The sequence below is a fragment of the Euphorbia lathyris genome, chromosome 10 (assembly GCF_963576675.1).
Source record: "Euphorbia lathyris chromosome 10, ddEupLath1.1, whole genome shotgun sequence".
Lineage (NCBI taxonomy): Eukaryota > Viridiplantae > Streptophyta > Magnoliopsida > Malpighiales > Euphorbiaceae > Euphorbia > Euphorbia lathyris.
Window position 1 is genome coordinate 136,243 of NC_088919.1, and position 6,056 is coordinate 142,298.

Genomic DNA, 6,056 nt, shown 5'->3' on the forward strand with positions numbered 1-6,056 from the left:
GCTTTTGGATATCATGTCTCTACTTTGTACTTCCGAATGCATGTGATTACAGATGCTCGAAATTGTGTCAAGCACCTAGTAAAACCAGGAGATTTCCTAGCTTGCTTGTGATTGCGGGTTTAGTTTTTTAGTTTACTTGGGGACAAGTAAAGTTTTAAGTGCGAGGAGGTTTGATAGGGGTCCAAAACCCCTATCTTTGGGTACAGTTTTAGGACGGTTTTTAGCGTAGTTTTGCAAATAAGCGAGCAATTCTTGCATTTATATGCTTTTGTGTGAGTTAGTTAGAAATTGTATATGTTCTATTTACTTTTCGTTGTTTAGGCTCGTTTTCTGATTATTTTAGGCAAATATGGCCAAATTAGCATGTACATTAAGTTCCAATTATCTTTTATGGCTAATTGGTCCGCCAAAAGTCGTACCAAACGGAGTATTTACTCAAAACAAGCGATTGGCGAGTCAATTTAGCCTCAAAACTGATGTTATTTGGAGTTTACATGCGTGTGCAAGTTAAAGCAGGAACGAGTTCGGGCGAAAATTTCATTTCGGGACATCCAGCAGTCGCACGAGGCGTTCTAGGCACTCCCACTCGTCGAAACTGGCCTTTTTAGGCCAGATCGGCGAGTTGGCACTGCCAGCCCGGTGAGCTAGCCCCTGGAGGCCAGCTCGGCGAGTTGACCTGCATGAATCAGTCACGATGCCACGATTGACCCCACATCTTCCCACCTGCAAAAGGAAACAAATTAGGTCAAAACGAGGGCCTGAACCGCGACTATAAATAGGACTTTCATTATGTATTTTAGATATCTTTTATCTTTGTAAAAACCCTAGCTTCCACCTTCAGAAATCCTCTCCACCTCCTCCATCTCCTTCAACCTCCATTGAAGACACCTCCGAAGCTCCATTCACCAAGGATTGCTCAAGTTCCATCCTTAAGTCCTAGGAAGACGCCTGCATTGGAAGACATGTTCCTTGAAAGGGATTTTTCTTCTCTTTTTATATTTTGTCTAGCCTCTGATCCATGTTATGAATCCTAGGCTCATTGTATCTTCGTGACAATACTCTTCATCTTTAATATATATTATAGTTTTGTTTTATTCAATTGTTTTATTGCTTAAATCTTTGTCTTACGCTTTGTCTGATTGGTTTAACTCATTCGATAATCCAAATATTAAGTTGGCACATATTGCGAGATGAATCTGACCTAGTCAGTGCCTATAGGATTGACGACCCTATAGATGATTAAGCCCAAATTACTGAGCCTTAGAGCCAGTTTCGGCCTTATAAGGGAATCACGAACTAGGTACCTCAGAAGGATAGGTAGCGTTAATCACCTCGAACACAAGTGACTTAGATTAGGTTTTAAATCTGTTGTCTAAACAATCTATTTTCATTATTATCGCATCACCTCATGTCCCTTTGGGTAATTACATTGGTAAAAGATCACCTAGGAGTAGATAATTTAGATAGGAGTAGAAGTAACTTAACTAGGAGTAGTTTAATTTAATCAAACCAAATTCAAACCCCCCAAAGCCTAGATAACACCTGAGACTGAGTCGTTCGGTACTTGCAGGAATAAATCCTGTGGATTCGATACCTGGACTTGTCCAAATTTTATTACTTGATAACGACGGGGTACACTTATCCATTAGTGAGCCTCGCGGTACCTTGCACCGTGAGGCGCATCAGTGGGCTCGGCGGATTCGGTAGCACCGCTTCCATTTCGATCGAACTTGGACCAAAGAGCACGAGTTTGATGGTATCGTGATTGACACTTGGAGGCAAAATCTGAGAGCCGACGTCCCGAACAGGTTGAGCCTGTGCTGTGAAGCGATGGAAGGGTGGGGTAAACAGTTTAGGATCCGGTTTAGCAGAAGGATTGTCAGGTGTAAACGGATCATGGAACAGACCCGGGATAGAACTGATCAAGCGTCTATGGAGCAGTTCCTGAAAGCTCGGCAGAATTTAAATACCCTACTAGAGCAGGAGGAGAGCTATTGGTACCAAAGGGCTAAGGTCTTTTGGTTGAAGGAAGGAGATTTGAATTCTAAGTTTTTCCACGCAAGTGTAAAGGCCCGAAGATAAATAAATCGCATCTCCAGCATATTGATGGTGGTGGTAGTGAAGTGTCAGATGAAGCGGGTATGGGCGAAATTGTGAGAAACTATTTTGAGAATGTGTTCAAAGGGACAGTGAGAGGGGATTTTACAGCTATTAGCTTCTTGCCCACCAAAGTGTCTGAAGAGAGGAACGCAAAGCTCACCGCTGAGTTTACTTTTGAGGAGTTCAATATTGTAGTGAACCAGATGCATCCTGACAAGTCTCTTGGACTAGATGGGCTTAATCCAGGATTCTTCCAGCATTACTAGACGATAATTGGTATTGATATTTTTAATGCTTGCTCAGGTTGGCTGAAAAGGGGTGAATTTCCTGCTCATTTAAATGATATGATTGTTACACTTATCCCTAAGTGTGAGAATCCCCGCAGGATGGTTGATTTGAGGCCTATCTCTTTGTGTAATGTTTTGTATAAAATAACTGCAAAGGTCTTGGCCAATAGGCTTAAATTGGTGCTCCCTGAGGTTATATCTAAGAGCCAATCTGCCTTTGTCCCTGGCAGGTCCCTTGTTGATAATGTTCAGATTGCCTTTGAAATCATCCATTACATGAAAAGGAAGACTAGAGGGTCCCTTGGAGAGGTGGCCCTTAAGATTGACATTAACAAGGCCTATGATAGGGTGGATTGAGATTTTCTGAAAGAGGTTATGAGAAAAATGGGTTTCTGTTGAAACACCTTTCCACATGATTTTGATTTGACAAAATTATTTAAGTTAATCCCATGATTAAGACAATTAAATTTAAGTGCTTTGATTTAATCGTACTAATGTGTTTGTTCAATGTTGAGTATATTAACTAATGAGAACAGGAACTAAGTGTTCATAAAAAGAAAGACAGAACGAAGTCAGCATGATCAAAGACACACAGCAAAAGCTGAGTAGAATGTAACTCATCCTTGTTAAAAGAAAAGTCTTCTTCAGAATAACGCTTGAAGGCGAAGCCGACCGAAGAAGCTGAGTAGAATGTAACTCAGCATAAACAAAGAAAAAGATTAAAGGCAAAGCCGATCAAGTCAAACTGTGTAGTCGTTAGGACAACGCCAATGATCCGTTTACTAAAAGACAAGGTCCGACAAGATTTCTGCAACAAATCAGAAGTCTCAGAAATGTGATCAGAGACCTTTTCGAGACGCATGGACCGTCTGGCGTTTGGCAAGAAGACAAACCTGGTGCTAGAAGACGAAACCTGGCGTAAGAAAACGAAACTGACAAGCCTGCCTCCTGCGCAAATCAGAAGACATGATTGGCCTGCGATTCTGGAAGCTGACCATTCAATGACGAAAGAAGACCGTTACTCCCAATGGATATGTCGGAATTCAAATGATTTGAAGCTTCAGAATTCACTCTAAAAGGACAAGTTCATCACTTGGATCCTCACGACACATATAAGAAAATAGAGACAGAAAAGAAAATCTTCACAAGAGTGAAAATCCAAAATAGAAGCTGTCTGAAAAGAAAGCAAGTTCTTACACCCAATTTCCAATCATTGTGTAAAAGTCTAGAGTGAATTTCTATTCATCTAAAGTGTTCTTCATTTAGTGAGAACAATCTTGTATCAATTGTAAAGGTTAGAAGAGTGAAGCTGATTACTCGGTTTTAGTACTCAGTGGTAAAGAAAATCTGAGTGTTCGGTTATAGCACTCAGTGGTTGATAGGATTGATTAGACGAATAGAGGACGGTACTCTTGCATACTCAGTTGCTATTGTAAACGGTTTGTGCTCTACCTTTAAAGAGCTCAGTAGTGGATTGAAAAAGCCCGGAAGGATTATGAGGACTGGATGTAGGTGGTGAGACCGAACCAGGATAAGACTGCTGAGTAATCTCTAACCCTTTCTCTTGATATATATGTATGTGTTGCTTGCTTAAATTACTCAGTATATAATTTGTATAAGCCGACGCTGAGTAATCAGAGTGCTGAGTTGGAAGCTGACCTAAAGTGTTATTTCTCAACTCACAATTGAAACAGCTCTAGTCAGTGTCTGATTAAAGCTGTCTCACACTTCACTCAGCCTTGCTGACCTAAAAGCTGAGTTAAATTATCAAACATTTAATTAAGTCAGCATTATTAAGAGAAGACCGCCTAAGCGGTGACATGAACAAAAAAATATTATTTATTTATTTTGTTTTATTGTAATTTACTTTTAAAAAATGTCACATAATTATTAGTGAATTGTGGTGTTTATTATTTGAATATTTTTATTTAATTATGTTATCTATTTGTTTTTATGATACCGTTTATGAATTTAAGGACATTGTTTCATAGTTTTTGATGAATTATGCTCTATATATTTCATATTACATGTTTTTTTAGAAAGTTGTATGCCCCTTAGTTATTGATTCTACTATTTATTTATTTTATAATAAACTCATTATTCTAATTAATTTCCATAGACTCATGTTTTATAGTAGCAATAATGTGACTTAATCAATTAATCACTCGCTTGTAGAAAAGTAAGTTAAATGTGTTTTAATTCCCTAAATTAATGAGGTTGTCAGGACTCGAACCCTCAACCGTTTGGTCCTAGAGGCTCTGATACCATATCATGGAACTGATTGAACTAAAAGCTCGAACTGATAATTAAAGCTCAATCATATATCTTATATTAATCTCAGATACTACGTTTTACAATATTGGATAACACAGATAATAATGTAAACGAATTAAGAACTCTGCCATTCTACAAAAATTGATATTTATTTCATTTTGGGATATGTTACAGAAATTCCATTCACATTTATTCATACTTCAAATTTTCAAAGTTGAATTAAATGATTTTCTTTTCACATTACATTTTCCAATTGTGTAACTATTATTATTGTTGGATTTCATTTTTATACTTATTCACTTTCTAATTATTGAAAAAAACAGGAAACGTGTTAGGTCTCTAAATTAGTGAAAGTTTTTTAAAAAATGAATCATTTTATTTAAAACATGAAATTCTTCTCAAATGGTATCATCAACTGATTAAAAGATAATTAGAAAATTAGAGTATTTTTCCAAAACTGCATTGTAATGTTATGTTTGAAAGTCCACCAACTAGCTAATTAAGCTATATTACTAATTAAGAGAACATGCATGATTGCTTATAATAGCAACATCGAAGATAGTCTAATGTGAGTGACCAGTAACCTCATTCTGATATTCAAGTTAGCAGAATTTAGAAAAATTAGTACTAAGCAATTAAATATGAATTACAAAACATATGTGTATGTATCTTGACTGCTCAAGACCGGATCTCAAATATTTCCTTATGTTATCATCGTGTGACCTGAATCAATTGGATCTGATAGTGGTTAAGTTAAAATGAATATGAATGGAGCTTGTAAAGGAAATTCTGACTATGCTTCGGTCGAAGGTATGTTGTGTGATATGAATGGGCAATAGTTAAGGGGTTTTATCGTTAACATTGATATTTGCACGATGTCTCTAGTGGAACTTTTGGAGAGTTTATTTTGGGCTCAAGTGGGCTTGGGAGTGTGGGTTCAAGAAGGTGATTATGAAATCTGATTCCACTGCTATTGTGGGATATATGACTTAAGAAATGACAACTCATCATCCTTGTTATTGGCCTATCGTTCATTGCCATGAGTTTCGAGACATGCAATGGGATATTCAAGTTATTCATTCTTGCCGCAAGGGAAATTATGCTACGACTAGATGGCGAATTGCATAAGATCCTTATCTTTGAATTAGTACGAGTGTGGTATGCCTCTTGTAAACATCCGAATATTTCAACTGATGATTGTTTTAGGACCTTTTATGTGTCGTGAGGTTAGCTATAGGTGCTTGTTAACCTCACGATACATAAAAAAAATTAGTGGGAAATAATTTTTTATTAACAAAAAATACGAAAGGATAAATTTAATTAATCTCCGACTGATTTTCAATTAGTCTCCAAACATTATATCCACTTGAATAACACCTAAATGTTTTTACAGCC